The sequence below is a fragment of the Phyllobates terribilis genome, unplaced genomic scaffold, assembly GCF_046119375.1.
Source record: "Phyllobates terribilis strain yellow unplaced genomic scaffold, ASM4611937v1 Scaffold_217__1_contigs__length_3308461, whole genome shotgun sequence".
Classification (NCBI taxonomy): domain Eukaryota; kingdom Metazoa; phylum Chordata; class Amphibia; order Anura; family Dendrobatidae; genus Phyllobates; species Phyllobates terribilis.
The window spans coordinates 2,654,024-2,673,084 of record NW_027362977.1 but is presented as its reverse complement, the minus strand read 5'-3'; the positions used below and the strand labels follow the sequence as shown (position 1 = coordinate 2,673,084).

The 19,061-nt window shown below is 43.5% G+C and overlaps 9 non-coding genes across 9 annotated transcripts; all 9 read right to left on the bottom strand.

Annotated features, from left to right (window-relative positions):
- Positions 1-381: 381 nt before the first annotated feature.
- On the bottom strand, positions 382-572 carry LOC141214322 (U2 spliceosomal RNA). Its single transcript, XR_012283588.1, has one exon. It is a non-coding gene; the product is annotated as a U2 spliceosomal RNA (small nuclear RNA).
- Positions 573-1,687: 1,115 nt separating this feature from the next.
- Positions 1,688-1,877, bottom strand: LOC141214358 (U2 spliceosomal RNA). The gene has a single exon (XR_012283624.1). It is a non-coding gene; the product is annotated as a U2 spliceosomal RNA (small nuclear RNA).
- A 6,100-nt stretch (positions 1,878-7,977) lies between these two features.
- On the bottom strand, positions 7,978-8,175 carry LOC141214370 (U2 spliceosomal RNA). Its single transcript, XR_012283633.1, has one exon. It is a non-coding gene; the product is annotated as a U2 spliceosomal RNA (small nuclear RNA).
- Positions 8,176-10,677: 2,502 nt separating this feature from the next.
- LOC141214369 (U2 spliceosomal RNA) lies at positions 10,678-10,875 on the bottom strand. Its single transcript, XR_012283632.1, has one exon. It is a non-coding gene; the product is annotated as a U2 spliceosomal RNA (small nuclear RNA).
- A 2,502-nt stretch (positions 10,876-13,377) lies between these two features.
- Positions 13,378-13,568, bottom strand: LOC141214334 (U2 spliceosomal RNA). The gene has a single exon (XR_012283600.1). It is a non-coding gene; the product is annotated as a U2 spliceosomal RNA (small nuclear RNA).
- A 1,115-nt stretch (positions 13,569-14,683) lies between these two features.
- LOC141214267 (U2 spliceosomal RNA) lies at positions 14,684-14,874 on the bottom strand. Its single transcript, XR_012283534.1, has one exon. It is a non-coding gene; the product is annotated as a U2 spliceosomal RNA (small nuclear RNA).
- A 1,115-nt stretch (positions 14,875-15,989) lies between these two features.
- Positions 15,990-16,174, bottom strand: LOC141214344 (U2 spliceosomal RNA). The gene has a single exon (XR_012283610.1). It is a non-coding gene; the product is annotated as a U2 spliceosomal RNA (small nuclear RNA).
- A 524-nt stretch (positions 16,175-16,698) lies between these two features.
- Positions 16,699-16,885, bottom strand: LOC141214386 (U2 spliceosomal RNA). Its single transcript, XR_012283643.1, has one exon. It is a non-coding gene; the product is annotated as a U2 spliceosomal RNA (small nuclear RNA).
- Positions 16,886-18,003: 1,118 nt separating this feature from the next.
- On the bottom strand, positions 18,004-18,194 carry LOC141214266 (U2 spliceosomal RNA). Its single transcript, XR_012283533.1, has one exon. It is a non-coding gene; the product is annotated as a U2 spliceosomal RNA (small nuclear RNA).
- Positions 18,195-19,061: the final 867 nt, after the last annotated feature.

Here is a 19,061-nt window from a genome sequence, read left to right as displayed (position 1 = left end):
CAAGGGCATTTGCTAAATAGATGGTGTGTGTGCAACAATATACTGAAAGGTCAATTATATTGTGCAGCTTATCTCACCACCTGTAGTTATTTAGGTGAAAGCTCCAAAATGCTTGCCTAATATGTCTGTTTATCCAAAAGGAAGTAAAAAGGGAGAGCTAGAAAGATAGCATTGCATCACATTACATGGCAATGCAATGCACAGTTGCTGAAGTTGAACCAAAATGAGCTTGTAATCTGGCTTCTGCAACTTTGAACATGAAAAATCCAATGAGGAGAAGAAAAGCAAAGCCAAAGAGTCCATCCCAAAATCCGACAAACAAGCAAAATGAACAAAAAACATTGAATTCAATTCTTTCTGATTTTAGAAACTGCATTAAAGAAGGGGTGCACCGGTCCTGGAGATACTGCAATACCAGGTCAATGCGTGGTGTGGACAGAGCAAGCTCTTTTTCCATCTCCCTGTTCTAAAAATCCATTTAATATATGGTCCCCAGATAGGGGACGTATCAGATATTAAACTGATAAGAACAGATACTACACTTGATCTTAGCCAAAAGGCCGAGAAGCGATAACCAGAATTGGTTTCAAACTACGGAGCCACCCAAGGATCCTGAAAAGTCCATTTGTGGAGATGAGCTCCTGGACTCCCGTTAAGAAGACATGTTGTCAACCTCTAGATCCCTTACATGCCTGCACTTTTCGGCTTGCTGCTGCTGCAATCCACGCGTTTTAGATCTGCATAACTCCACCTCTTTAAACACAGCACCTTCACCCCCTGCTGTTCCCACCCGCCTCAACACCGTTGGAAGGGAGGAGAACCAATTAAGGCGGGGGGTGGGGTGGAACGAGCAGCTGTCTACCCTTAGCAGGAGGGCTCCTGATTACATACCTCTCCTGCTGCTGCTGCTGCTGGCTGTCCAGCAGCAGACTGAAGGTGGCTGCTGCTGTGCACAGGTATATAAAGGCTCAGAGCCTATTATGACACGCGCAGCCAGCGTTCCATTGCCACATTCCATCTACTGCAGGCAGGATACCTGGCTGGCTGAATGTCGCTGAGAAGCTCACAGAGACCGCCATAAGCAACAGTTTAACAGAATGCCACAGACTAATCAACCAAACTTTTTGGGTTGGGTTCTCTTTTATAGTCTGCAGGCATTAAATGAAAGAAGTCAGTGTTCCAGCAGAAGGAGACAACGTTTCAGAAAAGGCATTGTAGCAAACCAAAAAAGAAATTTTAAGCGCAGCAGAGTAACCAGCGCACATACCTGTTAGCTCAGGTGAGTTTAAAAGGCTGCTGTTGATAACAAGGGCATTTGCTAAATAGATGGTGTGTGTGCAACAATATACTGAAAGGTCAATTATATTGTGCAGCTTATCTCACCACCTGTAGTTATTTAGGTGAAAGCTCCAAAATGCTTGCCTAATATGTCTGTTTATCCAAAACGAAGTAAAAAGGGAGAGCTAGAAAGATAGCATTGCATCACATTACATGGCAATGCAATGCACAGTTGCTGAAGTTGAACCAAAATGAGCTTGTAATCTGGCTTCTGCAACTTTGAACATGAAAAATCCAATGAGGAGAAGAAAAGCAAAGCCAAAGAGTCCATCCCAAAATCCGACAAACAAGCAAAATGAACAAAAAACATTGAATTCAATTCTTTCTGATTTTAGAAACTGCATTAAAGAAGGGGTGCACCGGTCCTGGAGATACTGCAATACCAGGTCAATGCGTGGAGTGGACAGAGCAAGCTCTTTTTCCATCTCCCTGTTCTAAAAATCCATTTAATATATGGTCCCCAGATAGGGGACGTATCAGATATTAAACTGATAAGAACAGATTTTTTTTTTTTTTTTATACCATTCAGTAAAATTTTTCAAGCAACAATCAATAGTATAAAAACTCATACTACGTTGCCCAGTCTTACATCATAATGGTACTTTCTTTATTTCATATTTATAACTTTATACTGAAACAGTTGTAATACCTTTTGAATGGACAAAAAACTATAAAACATACCATTATCATAAAAAAAGACAGATCACAACACTTAAACAAGGACTTACTGGTACTTTACCAGTGACCTCCATTTTTTTACTTTCCAAAAACCTTCTGAATCAGAGCCACCACCGCCACGGCTGTTCCATAAATAAACTATGTATAACCTTGACAAAACCATCCTAACACAATTATTAACTGAGATTATTTTCCTTTTAAATAAACACAAATTCCTAACGTCCCACAGACTTTCTATTACACATGCCATTATCAACCACAACAATCTCTCTTTCACCCGGCTACTTGCACCCATCCCAAACATTACCACTCTCCAATTTATAAAATTCACGCCCGCTAGTTCCTTGCATAAACCACCCACTCCCTTCCAAACACTCTGAGCATAATCACAATTCCAAACCAAATGCATAACAGTTTCACTCGCCCCACATCCATCCCTCGGACATACCTCTGTTCTAATCAGATCCCTCCTCTTCTGTACCTCTCTCACAGGCAAAATCTCATGCAAACTCATCCATACGATATCACGCTGCCTATTCGATATTCCTTTTATACTCAGGTTCCTCCATACACACAACGCTTCACTCGATCTCAAGCCCCTAATGTTACATTCAAACTCTCTAACACGCATCCTTCTCCTTACATTCCTTATCACTTTGAAATCACCCATAGGAACATCCAACAAATCATGCTTGACAACAAATTTTTCAACAAACTCATACCACACTGGACATTTAAACGAAACAGGCACTCTTGCATCCCTTCTCATCCATTTCAACCCAAACAACATCCATCCAGCCATATATTTAATCATAAAAGCCGTCTTGTTATCCCTACCTAACAGAACAACCACCGTTTTAATATAATTTAAACCAAGACAAAATTCAAAATTTGGGAAATCCATTCCCCCATGTTCACGTAACTTACACAAATATTCCCTTTTAAGTTTTTCCATCTTACTTCCCCAATAAAACGTAAAAATTAGCTTCTCAATCCGCCTAAAACCCCTATAAGGGGCTGGAAAAACCACTGACACAAAAAGTAACATAGGAAGAATCACTGACTTAATAATAAGGACTTTGCCTGACAATGTCAAGTCCCGTAACCTCCAAAAATTTAACTTCTGTTCAATCCTCTTACCGCATTCATCCCAACTCTCATTCCCTTTCAGATCTTTGTTAAACCACACCCCCAAAACCTTAATAGCACCTTCTTCACATATCACACCATCCATCCTAACACTCGAATCCCCGAAACACTTAAAGCTACACTTCCCCCAATTCACCCTAAAACCAGATGCACCACAAAAGAAATCTAAAAGCAACCTTGCTCGATTCATAGCAGCCATATTATCACTCACCACAACAACATCGTCCATATACCCCATTACCTTTACAGTCTTTCCACCACTCCCTGGGATCAGAAGACCATTCATCACTTTCTCTTTCCGAATCATGCACAACAGGGGCTCAATCACACTTATAAACAGGACAGGGGACAACGGACACCCCTGCCTGACCCCTGATTTTATGCACACCTTCTCACTCAAACATCCATTCACTAACACTTCACTCACCACACCATCATACAAACACCTTATGGCATTCACAAAAACACTAGGAAAACCCATCCTAACTAACACCTCAAACATAAACGCATGCGACACTCTATCAAAAGCTTTCTCAAAATCCACACAAAAAACCATACATTTCCCCTTCCTAAACATACAATCTCCAATTACGTCTCTCAACAACAAGAGGTTATCAGTCATACACCTACCTGGCACCGCGCACACTTGATCATCACCAACCACACTTCCAATCACCCCACGCATACGGTTAGCCAGAATTTTGCTAAAGACTTTATAATCTGCATTGAGTAATGTAATCGGCCTCCAATTACGCAAATTCTTTTTCTCACCCTTCTTATAAAGTAAAACAACTACTCCTTCTTTCATGGAATTACAAAGTACACCATTCATCCACATATATTGACATACCTCCACAAAATCAACACCAATCACATCCCATGCTTTTACATAAAACTCCACAGGCAACCCATCTTTCCCAGGTGTTTTATTCTTTTTCGCACCATCCACCGCCTTTTTAACCTCATCAAAAACAATATCCTCACTCAAACACTCACGTTCCCCTGATTCAAGCTGACTCTCCAACATACCTAACACATGCTCTTTCAAACCCCCATCCACCCATTTAGACTCAAATAAACTACTATAGAAACTATGTACCTCATCCAACACTTCCCTTCCAACCACAGTCATACCATTATCATTTACAACCTCATCCAACTCATCTTTTTTACTGCACATTTTTTTAAAAAAGTACCTCGTACACTTCTCATCCATATCCAAATGCTCAACTCTCGTCCTAAAAATAATTTCCTTCCCACGCTTTTCCAAAACACGCTTCATCTCATCTCTCGCTCCTCTGAGTTGATCACTAACATCAATTCCTTTCATACTCATTTTATGTAACCACTCAATCCTCATATTTAAATCTTTAAATCTGCCTCTTTCAATTGCTGCTTTTTTATAACCCCACCTCCTAAAAAAATTCTTAATTTCCACTTTCACCCAATCCCACCATACAGTCACATCCACAAAATTATTTTTCCTAGACCTCCACCATTCATACTTACTTTCGAAGTCTCTCATAACCCTAACATCCTCTAACAACCTAACATTTAGCTTCCATACCCCAACACCATGCACCATTTTTTTATCACCTTCAAACATACCCCACAAACATTCATGGTCTGTGAAAGAAAAAACATGCTGTTTAAAAAATTTACACACCAAACCTCTATTTGTATACAGCATGCGGTCAATCCTGGACACTATTCCTCCCCTATCAGCTCTATATGTGGCCGGTGGTGGCTTACTCAAAAATTCCGCTGCATCTAAAAAAGAAAAATCAGATGTAATTTGATTAAGGACCTTACCCGTGACATCAATTTCCCCTTCAGAAACACAATTGAAATCACCAACTAATAATATTGGAATCCTTCCAGGCAAAAATAAACGTATTTTCTCTAATAGTGCTAACCTATCCCCTTTGTTAATTGGACAATACACGTTAACAATTTTCACCCTCCACCCTCTCCCCTTAACCACTGCCATTATACAACGACCTGGCTCCACCACCATATAATTTTCAAAACTTAAATCCCTATTCCCCAACAAAATCCCCACACCATCATTTTTGTTTGTCATTGAACCTGACCAAATACTATGCCCATATACCCAGTCCTTTTCAGGAGGTGACTCTTCAATTCCGCACTCTTGCAGACAGTAAATATTTGCTCCAAGATTTTTTAGTTCTTCCAGTATAGCCAATCTTCTAGGCTTAGATTTTATAAGCCTTACATTTATTGACAGTACACTACAGCCCATGTTGGAGCCCATTTTTTAACCATATTCGGTAAAAAAGAACATACCCCCCACCGAAGAGTCAACCTTTCTCGTCTTGAAACTCGATTCCTGATGTTAAGCAGAGAATGCTGGCCCCCTCCTCCAAAAAAGACCTCCTAGGAGAGGCACTGTAGCTCTCGGGATAGCTCCTATCACTTAAGGGGCTGATGCTCCCAATACTGGCAGGTGAAAAATCTGGCCGGAACTTCTTTGCAGAAGACACATCAGAGTCCTCATCAGGGGGCCTCACCACAGCCCCGGTGAAGTCACCCTGGCCACCACCACCTTCATGAATTGCCTCTGAGCTTTCCAAAGCCAACACCGGCGTTGTGGAGAGTGAACCGCTCACTTCTCCCTCACCACTCATATCAAGCAGAATTGACATATCTGCAGGCTCTATCTCAACAGCGCTTCCACCAGCAGGATCGGGTGCTTGCTCCATCTCTTCCATGAAGTCCCTTACTGCCTCGATCGCCTCACCAATAGTGGCGGCAGTAGTAGGACGTGGGGACACGGCCTCTGCATATGACCTGGAACGATGGGGACAGTCCTTGAAAGCGTGTCCCTCCTCGCCACATGCATTACAAACCATGGAGTTAGTACACTCCATTGCCAGATGACCCTCTTTATTGCATTTCCCACAAAACTTCTCCACCGTGCAGTCCTCTTGGTAGTGTCCAAAGGATTTACACTTCCTGCAAAAACGCGGAGCACCAGGAAAAAACATATACCCTCTATCCCTCCCGATGGCAAAACTGAGGGGAGGGTAGTGGATACCCCCAGGTCCCTGGGGGTCCTCCTGGAACCGAACAAAAAACTTGTGTTTGCCAGTCCACAAGCCCACCTCATTCCTCACCTTGTGTGAGTAGGACACATAGCTGCAATGAAGGTTCAGGAATCTAGTAATGTCCTCCACATCCACAAGGGGGTTGTGCATAAACACAACAACTGGCACTTCCCCCTTAGTATACAATACCGTGAATGTAAGCCCATCAAGAGCCGGATGATCCAAGGCTTGCTGATCCTTTAGAGTCTTGAAAAGATTCTGGCAAGCTGCCATACGATCAAGGACTAAAACGTACCGGCCATTCTTTGGGAACTCCTGTAGGCAAATGATGTCTCCACGACCAACATTCAAAATCTTGAAGATGACGACTTCCACCAAGAACCGCAGGTTAAAGAAATTCCTCTTCGACTCCTCAATATCAATGCGAAAAGCATTTTTGACCCGAATATCATCGGTCCCGGCATAGCGAATCTTGACGCCCATTATCACCTCTCGTTTCCTCTGGACCCCCCCCAATAGCAGCAGGCAGCTTAAGCCACCTAAGTGGCGATGCTGCAAGGCCGAGGGGGAGACACTATAGGATCCTTCTGACCAGATACAAGATCTAAGCCAAAAGGCCGAGAAGCGATAACCAGAATTGGTTTCAAACTACGGAGCCACCCAAGGATCCTGAAAAGTCCATTTGTGGAGATGAGCTCCTGGACTCCCGTTAAGAAGACATGTTGTCAACCTCTAGATCCCTTACATGCCTGCACTTTTCGGCTTGCTGCTGCTGCAATCCACGCGTTTTAGATCTGCATAACTCCACCTCTTTAAACACAGCACCTTCACCCCCTGCTGTTCCCACCCGCCTCAACACCGTTGGAAGGGAGGAGAACCAATTAAGGCGGGGGGTGGGGTGGAACGAGCAGCTGTCTACCCTTAGCAGGAGGGCTCCTGATTACATACCTCTCCTGCTGCTGCTGCTGCTGGCTGTCCAGCAGCAGACTGAAGGTGGCTGCTGCTGTGCACAGGTATATAAAGGCTCAGAGCCTATTATGACACGCGCAGCCAGCGTTCCATTGCCACATTCCATCTACTGCAGGCAGGATACCTGGCTGGCTGAATGTCGCTGAGAAGCTCACAGAGACCGCCATAAGCAACAGTTTAACAGAATGCCACAGACTAATCAACCAAACTTTTTGGGTTGGGTTCTCTTTTATAGTCTGCAGGCATTAAATGAAAGAAGTCAGTGTTCCAGCAGAAGGAGACAACGTTTCAGAAAAGGCATTGTAGCAAACCAAAAAAGAAATTTTAAGCGCAGCAGAGTAACCAGCGCACATACCTGTTAGCTCAGGTGAGTTTAAAAGGCTGCTGTTGATAACAAGGGCATTTGCTAAATAGATGGTGTGTGTGCAACAATATACTGAAAGGTCAATTATATTGTGCAGCTTATCTCACCACCTGTAGTTATTTAGGTGAAAGCTCCAAAATGCTTGCCTAATATGTCTGTTTATCCAAAAGGAAGTAAAAAGGGAGAGCTAGAAAGATAGCATTGCATCACATTACATGGCAATGCAATGCACAGTTGCTGAAGTTGAACCAAAATGAGCTTGTAATCTGGCTTCTGCAACTTTGAACATGAAAAATCCAATGAGGAGAAGAAAAGCAAAGCCAAAGAGTCCATCCCAAAATCCGACAAACAAGCAAAATGAACAAAAAACATTGAATTCAATTCTTTCTGATTTTAGAAACTGCATTAAAGAAGGGGTGCACCGGTCCTGGAGATACTGCAATACCAGGTCAATGCGTGGAGTGGACAGAGCAAGCTCTTTTTCCATCTCCCTGTTCTAAAAATCCATTTAATATATGGTCCCCAGATAGGGGACGTATCAGATATTAAACTGATAAGAACAGATTTTTTTTTTTTTTTTTTTTTTTTTTCCAAACACTCAGAAATTAAGTTTTATAATCTTAAATCGTATATCACCAAACTCAAGATTTTAGTTCCATCATCGTGTTTAGATATTATATTTATATTTTTTCATTTGAATTAATATATATAAAGTTAAACATAACAATTCCTTTGCAGTTTCAACAGTTTCCAAACAAATCACCACTGACATTACTTCACCCGGTTTCCCAAACTAAATATCCCCTTTTTCTCTTTTACTTTCCTCCCAACAAAACCCCTTAACTTCTTTTCTTCCTCCTCATGCTCTAACCGCATCTGTTCCCTATCATACTCTTCCTCATCATCTCTGAAAGTCACCACCTTCTCCAACACTTTACCCTTTTCCTCTTTTACTTCTTTCTTTTCACCAGATACTTTCCTTGATCCACAATTTTCCTGTACCGTTACCTTTTTCTTCAATTTCACCTTTAAACTTTCAACTTCTTTTCCCTGCTTATTCTCCTCTATAATTATGGCATCAACTTCCTTCTTCATTTTATCACCAATATCTTCCTTTTGTCCTCCAAAGTTCTTTTCAAAAGTTCCTTTGCTGCTTTCCATGTAACAATACCCAGAACTCCCGTTTACCATAATCCTCCCATTATGCAAATTTTCTTCTCCTGTTGTCCACACCAAAAAACGTCTCTTTCGTTCCAAATACCAACTTTGTTCCTGTATAATTTCTGAAACTTTACCATCTTACATTTAGATTCCAAAAAAACCATTATCTCCTCTATTTCCACAAACGGATTGTCCATGTAAATTATCACACTCTTCGGTTTCCCCATGAATGATGCACTTACTCCAATTTTCCCAGAATCCTCTTCACTCCAGCCTTTGAAAAAATGAATGCACTTTTCCTCAGAAACTAGAGTCACATCACAAACTTTACCTTGCTTTATTTCTTGCATACAGTAGATATCCTTCTCCAAAACTTCATATTTCCTCAAAATTTCCAGAATCCATTTTTCTTCCAAAAAAGTTTCTTCCGTCTCCCGTTTCACAAAAAAACGTAAGCATCTCTTCTTTTTCCAAAACTCCATCTCAACGATCCGTTTTCCTTCCGTTTTTTCCTTTTAATCCTCCAAATGTTGCCACCACAGCTATGTGTGGCGACAGTTGACCCCCACAGCTATGTGTGGCGACAGTTGACCCCCACAGCTATGTGTGGCGACAGTTGACCCCCACAGCTATGTGTGGTGACAAGGTGATCGCCTCTCGTTGCCCAGGGACTAATCCGACTCCCTAATAGCAGCAGGGGGGTTTAGCTCCACCGATAAGTGTAGCGATCCCCCCAGGCCAAGGAGCCGGGTACCCCAAGCGCCTCCCAGCCAAGACCAAGGCAGAAACCGCTAGATCACTGCACTTGATCTTAGCCAAAAGGCCGAGAAGCGATAACCAGAATTGGTTTCAAACTACGGAGCCACCCAAGGATCCTGAAAAGTCCATTTGTGGAGATGAGCTCCTGGACTCCCGTTAAGAAGACATGTTGTCAACCTCTAGATCCCTTACATGCCTGCACTTTTCGGCTTGCTGCTGCTGCAATCCACGCGTTTTAGATCTGCATAACTCCACCTCTTTAAACACAGCACCTTCACCCCCTGCTGTTCCCACCCGCCTCAACACCGTTGGAAGGGAGGAGAACCAATTAAGGCGGGGGGTGGGGTGGAACGAGCAGCTGTCTACCCTTAGCAGGAGGGCTCCTGATTACATACCTCTCCTGCTGCTGCTGCTGCTGGCTGTCCAGCAGCAGACTGAAGGTGGCTGCTGCTGTGCACAGGTATATAAAGGCTCAGAGCCTATTATGACACGCGCAGCCAGCGTTCCATTGCCACATTCCATCTACTGCAGGCAGGATACCTGGCTGGCTGAATGTCGCTGAGAAGCTCACAGAGACCGCCATAAGCAACAGTTTAACAGAATGCCACAGACTAATCAACCAAACTTTTTGGGTTGGGTTCTCTTTTATAGTCTGCAGGCATTAAATGAAAGAAGTCAGTGTTCCAGCAGAAGGAGACAACGTTTCAGAAAAGGCATTGTAGCAAACCAAAAAAGAAATTTTAAGCGCAGCAGAGTAACCAGCGCACATACCTGTTAGCTCAGGTGAGTTTAAAAGGCTGCTGTTGATAACAAGGGCATTTGCTAAATAGATGGTGTGTGTGCAACAATATACTGAAAGGTCAATTATATTGTGCAGCTTATCTCACCACCTGTAGTTATTTAGGTGAAAGCTCCAAAATGCTTGCCTAATATGTCTGTTTATCCAAAAGGAAGTAAAAAGGGAGAGCTAGAAAGATAGCATTGCATCACATTACATGGCAATGCAATGCACAGTTGCTGAAGTTGAACCAAAATGAGCTTGTAATCTGGCTTCTGCAACTTTGAACATGAAAAATCCAATGAGGAGAAGAAAAGCAAAGCCAAAGAGTCCATCCCAAAATCCGACAAACAAGCAAAATGAACAAAAAACATTGAATTCAATTCTTTCTGATTTTAGAAACTGCATTAAAGAAGGGGTGCACCGGTCCTGGAGATACTGCAATACCAGGTCAATGCGTGGAGTGGACAGAGCAAGCTCTTTTTCCATCTCCCTGTTCTAAAAATCCATTTAATATATGGTCCCCAGATAGGGGACGTATCAGATATTAAACTGATAAGAACAGATTTTTTTTTTTTTTTTTTTTTTTTTTCCAAACACTCAGAAATTAAGTTTTATAATCTTAAATCGTATATCACCAAACTCAAGATTTTAGTTCCATCATCGTGTTTAGATATTATATTTATATTTTTTCATTTGAATTAATATATATAAAGTTAAACATAACAATTCCTTTGCAGTTTCAACAGTTTCCAAACAAATCACCACTGACATTACTTCACCCGGTTTCCCAAACTAAATATCCCCTTTTTCTCTTTTACTTTCCTCCCAACAAAACCCCTTAACTTCTTTTCTTCCTCCTCATGCTCTAACCGCATCTGTTCCCTATCATACTCTTCCTCATCATCTCTGAAAGTCACCACCTTCTCCAACACTTTACCCTTTTCCTCTTTTACTTCTTTCTTTTCACCAGATACTTTCCTTGATCCACAATTTTCCTGTACCGTTACCTTTTTCTTCAATTTCACCTTTAAACTTTCAACTTCTTTTCCCTGCTTATTCTCCTCTATAATTATGGCATCAACTTCCTTCTTCATTTTATCACCAATATCTTCCTTTTGTCCTCCAAAGTTCTTTTCAAAAGTTCCTTTGCTGCTTTCCATGTAACAATACCCAGAACTCCCGTTTACCATAATCCTCCCATTATGCAAATTTTCTTCTCCTGTTGTCCACACCAAAAAACGTCTCTTTCGTTCCAAATACCAACTTTGTTCCTGTATAATTTCTGAAACTTTACCATCTTACATTTAGATTCCAAAAAAACCATTATCTCCTCTATTTCCACAAACGGATTGTCCATGTAAATTATCACACTCTTCGGTTTCCCCATGAATGATGCACTTACTCCAATTTTCCCAGAATCCTCTTCACTCCAGCCTTTGAAAAAATGAATGCACTTTTCCTCAGAAACTAGAGTCACATCACAAACTTTACCTTGCTTTATTTCTTGCATACAGTAGATATCCTTCTCCAAAACTTCATATTTCCTCAAAATTTCCAGAATCCATTTTTCTTCCAAAAAAGTTTCTTCCGTCTCCCGTTTCACAAAAAAACGTAAGCATCTCTTCTTTTTCCAAAACTCCATCTCAACGATCCGTTTTCCTTCCGTTTTTTCCTTTTAATCCTCCAAATGTTGCCACCACAGCTATGTGTGGCGACAGTTGACCCCCACAGCTATGTGTGGCGACAGTTGACCCCCACAGCTATGTGTGGCGACAGTTGACCCCCACAGCTATGTGTGGTGACAAGGTGATCGCCTCTCGTTGCCCAGGGACTAATCCGACTCCCTAATAGCAGCAGGGGGGTTTAGCTCCACCGATAAGTGTAGCGATCCCCCCAGGCCAAGGAGCCGGGTACCCCAAGCGCCTCCCAGCCAAGACCAAGGCAGAAACCGCTAGATCACTGCACTTGATCTTAGCCAAAAGGCCGAGAAGCGATAACCAGAATTGGTTTCAAACTACGGAGCCACCCAAGGATCCTGAAAAGTCCATTTGTGGAGATGAGCTCCTGGACTCCCGTTAAGAAGACATGTTGTCAACCTCTAGATCCCTTACATGCCTGCACTTTTCGGCTTGCTGCTGCTGCAATCCACGCGTTTTAGATCTGCATAACTCCACCTCTTTAAACACAGCACCTTCACCCCCTGCTGTTCCCACCCGCCTCAACACCGTTGGAAGGGAGGAGAACCAATTAAGGCGGGGGGTGGGGTGGAACGAGCAGCTGTCTACCCTTAGCAGGAGGGCTCCTGATTACATACCTCTCCTGCTGCTGCTGCTGCTGGCTGTCCAGCAGCAGACTGAAGGTGGCTGCTGCTGTGCACAGGTATATAAAGGCTCAGAGCCTATTATGACACGCGCAGCCAGCGTTCCATTGCCACATTCCATCTACTGCAGGCAGGATACCTGGCTGGCTGAATGTCGCTGAGAAGCTCACAGAGACCGCCATAAGCAACAGTTTAACAGAATGCCACAGACTAATCAACCAAACTTTTTGGGTTGGGTTCTCTTTTATAGTCTGCAGGCATTAAATGAAAGAAGTCAGTGTTCCAGCAGAAGGAGACAACGTTTCAGAAAAGGCATTGTAGCAAACCAAAAAAGAAATTTTAAGCGCAGCAGAGTAACCAGCGCACATACCTGTTAGCTCAGGTGAGTTTAAAAGGCTGCTGTTGATAACAAGGGCATTTGCTAAATAGATGGTGTGTGTGCAACAATATACTGAAAGGTCAATTATATTGTGCAGCTTATCTCACCACCTGTAGTTATTTAGGTGAAAGCTCCAAAATGCTTGCCTAATATGTCTGTTTATCCAAAAGGAAGTAAAAAGGGAGAGCTAGAAAGATAGCATTGCATCACATTACATGGCAATGCAATGCACAGTTGCTGAAGTTGAACCAAAATGAGCTTGTAATCTGGCTTCTGCAACTTTGAACATGAAAAATCCAATGAGGAGAAGAAAAGCAAAGCCAAAGAGTCCATCCCAAAATCCGACAAACAAGCAAAATGAACAAAAAACATTGAATTCAATTCTTTCTGATTTTAGAAACTGCATTAAAGAAGGGGTGCACCGGTCCTGGAGATACTGCAATACCAGGTCAATGCGTGGAGTGGACAGAGCAAGCTCTTTTTCCATCTCCCTGTTCTAAAAATCCATTTAATATATGGTCCCCAGATAGGGGACGTATCAGATATTAAAGTGATAAGAACAGATACTACACTTGATCTTAGCCAAAAGGCCGAGAAGCGATAACCAGAATTGGTTTCAAACTACGGAGCCACCCAAGGATCCTGAAAAGTCCATTTGTGGAGATGAGCTCCTGGACTCCCGTTAAGAAGACATGTTGTCAACCTCTAGATCCCTTACATGCCTGCACTTTTCGGCTTGCTGCTGCTGCAATCCACGCGTTTTAGATCTGCATAACTCCACCTCTTTAAACACAGCACCTTCACCCCCTGCTGTTCCCACCCGCCTCAACACCGTTGGAAGGGAGGAGAACCAATTAAGGCGGGGGGTGGGGTGGAACGAGCAGCTGTCTACCCTTAGCAGGAGGGCTCCTGATTACATACCTCTCCTGCTGCTGCTGCTGCTGGCTGTCCAGCAGCAGACTGAAGGTGGCTGCTGCTGTGCACAGGTATATAAAGGCTCAGAGCCTATTATGACACGCGCAGCCAGCGTTCCATTGCCACATTCCATCTACTGCAGGCAGGATACCTGGCTGGCTGAATGTCGCTGAGAAGCTCACAGAGACCGCCATAAGCAACAGTTTAACAGAATGCCACAGACTAATCAACCAAACTTTTTGGGTTGGGTTCTCTTTTATAGTCTGCAGGCATTAAATGAAAGAAGTCAGTGTTCCAGCAGAAGGAGACAACGTTTCAGAAAAGGCATTGTAGCAAACCAAAAAAGAAATTTTAAGCGCAGCAGAGTAACCAGCGCACATACCTGTTAGCTCAGGTGAGTTTAAAAGGCTGCTGTTGATAACAAGGGCATTTGCTAAATAGATGGTGTGTGTGCAACAATATACTGAAAGGTCAATTATATTGTGCAGCTTATCTCACCACCTGTAGTTATTTAGGTGAAAGCTCCAAAATGCTTGCCTAATATGTCTGTTTATCCAAAAGGAAGTAAAAAGGGAGAGCTAGAAAGATAGCATTGCATCACATTACATGGCAATGCAATGCACAGTTGCTGAAGTTGAACCAAAATGAGCTTGTAATCTGGCTTCTGCAACTTTGAACATGAAAAATCCAATGAGGAGAAGAAAAGCAAAGCCAAAGAGTCCATCCCAAAATCCGACAAACAAGCAAAATGAACAAAAAACATTGAATTCAATTCTTTCTGATTTTAGAAACTGCATTAAAGAAGGGGTGCACCGGTCCTGGAGATACTGCAATACCAGGTCAATGCGTGGAGTGGACAGAGCAAGCTCTTTTTCCATCTCCCTGTTCTAAAAATCCATTTAATATATGGTCCCCAGATAGGGGACGTATCAGATATTAAACTGATAAGAACAGATACTACACTTGATCTTAGCCAAAAGGCCGAGAAGCGATAACCAGAATTGGTTTCAAACTACGGAGCCACCCAAGGATCCTGAAAAGTCCATTTGTGGAGATGAGCTCCTGGACTCCCGTTAAGAAGACATGTTGTCAACCTCTAGATCCCTTACATGCCTGCACTTTTCGGCTTGCTGCTGCTGCAATCCACGCGTTTTAGATCTGCATAACTCCACCTCTTTAAACACAGCACCTTCACCCCCTGCTGTTCCCACCCGCCTCAACACCGTTGGAAGGGAGGAGAACCAATTAAGGCGGGGGGTGGGGTGGAACGAGCAGCTGTCTACCCTTAGCAGGAGGGCTCCTGATTACATACCTCTCCTGCTGCTGCTGCTGCTGGCTGTCCAGCAGCAGACTGAAGGTGGCTGCTGCTGTGCACAGGTATATAAAGGCTCAGAGCCTATTATGACACGCGCAGCCAGCGTTCCATTGCCACATTCCATCTACTGCAGGCAGGATACCTGGCTGGCTGAATGTCGCTGAGAAGCTCACAGAGACCGCCATAAGCAACAGTTTAACAGAATGCCACAGACTAATCAACCAAACTTTTTGGGTTGGGTTCTCTTTTATAGTCTGCAGGCATTAAATGAAAGAAGTCAGTGTTCCAGCAGAAGGAGACAACGTTTCAGAAAAGGCATTGTAGCAAACCAAAAAAGAAATTTTAAGCGCAGCAGAGTAACCAGCGCACATACCTGTTAGCTCAGGTGAGTTTAAAAGGCTGCTGTTGATAACAAGGGCATTTGCTAAATAGATGGTGTGTGTGCAACAATATACTGAAAGGTCAATTATATTGTGCAGCTTATCTCACCACCTGTAGTTATTTAGGTGAAAGCTCCAAAATGCTTGCCTAATATGTCTGTTTATCCAAAAGGAAGTAAAAAGGGAGAGCTAGAAAGATAGCATTGCATCACATTACATGGCAATGCAATGCACAGTTGCTGAAGTTGAACCAAAATGAGCTTGTAATCTGGCTTCTGCAACTTTGAACATGAAAAATCCAATGAGGAGAAGAAAAGCAAAGCCAAAGAGTCCATCCCAAAATCCGACAAACAAGCAAAATGAACAAAAAACATTGAATTCAATTCTTTCTGATTTTAGAAACTGCATTAAAGAAGGGGTGCACCGGTCCTGGAGATACTGCAATACCAGGTCAATGCGTGGAGTGGACAGAGCAAGCTCTTTTTCCATCTCCCTGTTCTAAAAATCCATTTAATATATGGTCCCCAGATAGGGGACGTATCAGATATTAAACTGATAAGAACAGATTTTTTTTTGATTGAAGCTGCATCCAAGGCACTGAAAAATGTGACCGAAGTCACACCAAAACAGCGCACGAGGCGAGGATTCATGTGGACCCTTCCCGGAGGAGAGGGTCCCCAATAAACCATCCCCATCCCTCCGAGCCAGAAGGCCACAGCGAGGGTCAGGGATCTCCGATGCTCTCCCTAGCCGAAGCCGGAGAAGAGCCGTTTTCGTGCTCCCAGCTTCCATCTAGGCTGCCACCCTAGTGGAGCTGGAGCCTGTGTTGGTTTCTCAGCCCAAAGCTGACCGGACCTCCGACCGGGTTTATAAAAATTCCCCTTCCTAGCCCGGAGACCAGGAATAGGGGGGGTTGCTCAGAAAGTATGATTGGCAAAGGTGCGGCGTGCTATGAAGCCAAGTCTTTCTGGGGTTCCCAGTCCCAGTAAGCTTGGACTCCCACCAGGGCGCCTACTCCTGGGGCACATTGCTCCAAAGCCCTCACACTTACCCAGCCTAGTGACTTCGATCCTGGAGGGCCATGTTTTCCATCAGATAACTCTATGAGCCACCTGGCGTACTAACAAGTGCACCAAACCAGTGTGTAATATGCATCAATTTACTAGGGCAGCCCAAGGACAAAACTGCCTTTTCAAAAGATACTACACTTGATCTTAGCCAAAAGGCCGAGAAGCGATAACCAGAACAGATACTACACTGATAAGAACAGATACTACACTTGATCTTAGCCAAAAGGCCGAGAAGCGATAACCAGAATTGGTTTCAAACTACGGAGCCACCCAAGGATCCTGAAAAGTCCATTTGTGGAGATGAGCTCCTGGACTCCCGTTAAGAAGACATGTTGTCAACCTCTAGATCCCTTACATGCCTGCACTTTTCGGCTTGCTGCTGCTGCAATCCACGCGTTTTAGATCTGCATAACTCCACCTCTTTAAACACAGCACCTTCACCCCCTGCTGTTCCCACCCGCCTCAACACCGTTGGAAGGGAGGAGAACCAATTAAGGCGGGGGGTGGGGTGGAACGAGCAGCTGTCTACCCTTAGCAGGAGGGCTCCTGATTACATACCTCTCCTGCTGCTGCTGCTGCTGCTGGCTGTCCAGCAGCAGACTGAAGGTGGCTGCTGCTGTGCACAGGTATATAAAGGCTCAGAGCCTATTATGACACGCGCAGCCAGCGTTCCATTGCCACATTCCATCTACTGCAGGCAGGATACCTGGCTGGCTGAATGTCGCTGAGAAGCTCACAGAGACCGCCATAAGCAACAGTTTAACAGAATGCCACAGACTAATCAACCAAACTTTTTGGGTTGGGTTCTCTTTTATAGTCTGCAGGCATTAAATGAAAGAAGTCAGTGTTCCAGCAGAAGGAGACAACGTTTCAGAAAAGGCATTGTAGCAAACCAAAAAAGAAATTTTAAGCGCAGCAGAGTAACCAGCGCACATACCTGTTAGCTCAGGTGAGTTTAAAAGGCTGCTGTTGATAACAAGGGCATTTGCTAAATAGATGGTGTGTGTGCAACAATATACTGAAAGGTCAATTATATTGTGCAGCTTATCTCACCACCTGTAGTTATTTAGGTGAAAGCTCCAAAATGCTTGCCTAATATGTCTGTTTATCCAAAAGGAAGTAAAAAGGGAGAGCTAGAAAGATAGCATTGCATCACATTACATGGCAATGCAATGCACAGTTGCTGAAGTTGAACCAAAATGAGCTTGTAATCTGGCTTCTGCAACTTTGAACATGAAAAATCCAATGAGGAGAAGAAAAGCAAAGCCAAAGAGTCCATCCCAAAATCCGACAAACAAGCAAAATGAACAAAAAACATTGAATTCAATTCTTTCTGATTTTAGAAACTGCATTAAAGAAGGGGTGCACCGGTCCTGGAGATACTGCAATACCAGGTCAATGCGTGGAGTGGACAGAGCAAGCTCTTTTTCCATCTCCCTGTTCTAAAAATCCATTTAATATATGGTCCCCAGATAGGGGACGTATCAGATATTAAACTGATAAGAACAGATACTACACTTGATCTTAGCCAAAAGGCCGAGAAGCGATAACCAGAATTGGTTTCAAACTACGGAGCCACCCAAGGATCCTGAAAAGTCCATTTGTGGAGATGAGCTCCTGGACTCCCGTTAAGAAGACATGTTGTCAACCTCTAGATCCCTTACATGCCTGCACTTTTCGGCTTGCTGCTGCTGCAATCCACGCGTTTTAGATCTGCATAACTCCACCTCTTTAAACACAGCACCTTCACCCCCTGCTGTTCCCACCCGCCTCAACACCGTTGGAAGGGAGGAGAACCAATTAAGGCGGGGGGTGGGGTGGAACGAGCAGCTGTCTACCCTTAGCAGGAGGGCTCCTGATTACATACCTCTCCTGCTGCTGCTGCTGCTGGCTGTCCAGCAGCAGACTGAAGGTGGCTGCTGCTGTGCACAGGTATATAAAGGCTCAGAGCCTATTATGACACGCGCAGCCAGCGTTCCATTGCCACATTCCATCTACTGCAGGCAGGATACCTGGCTGGCTGAATGTCGCTGAGAAGCTCACAGAGACCGCCATAAGCAACAGTTTAACAGAATGCCACAGACTAATCAACCAAACTTTTTGGGTTGGGTTCTCTTTTATAGTCTGCAGGCATTAAATGAAAGAAGTCAGTGTTCCAGCAGAAGGAGACAACGTTTCAGAAAAGGCATTGTAGCAAACCAAAAAAGAAATTTTAAGCGCAGCAGAGTAACCAGCGCACATACCTGTTAGCTCAGGTGAGTTTAAAAGGCTGCTGTTGATAACAAGGGCATTTGCTAAATAGATGGTGTGTGTGCAACAATATACTGAAAGGTCAATTATATTGTGCAGCTTATCTCACCACCTGTAGTTATTTAGGTGAAAGCTCCAAAATGCTTGCCTAATATGTCTGTTTAT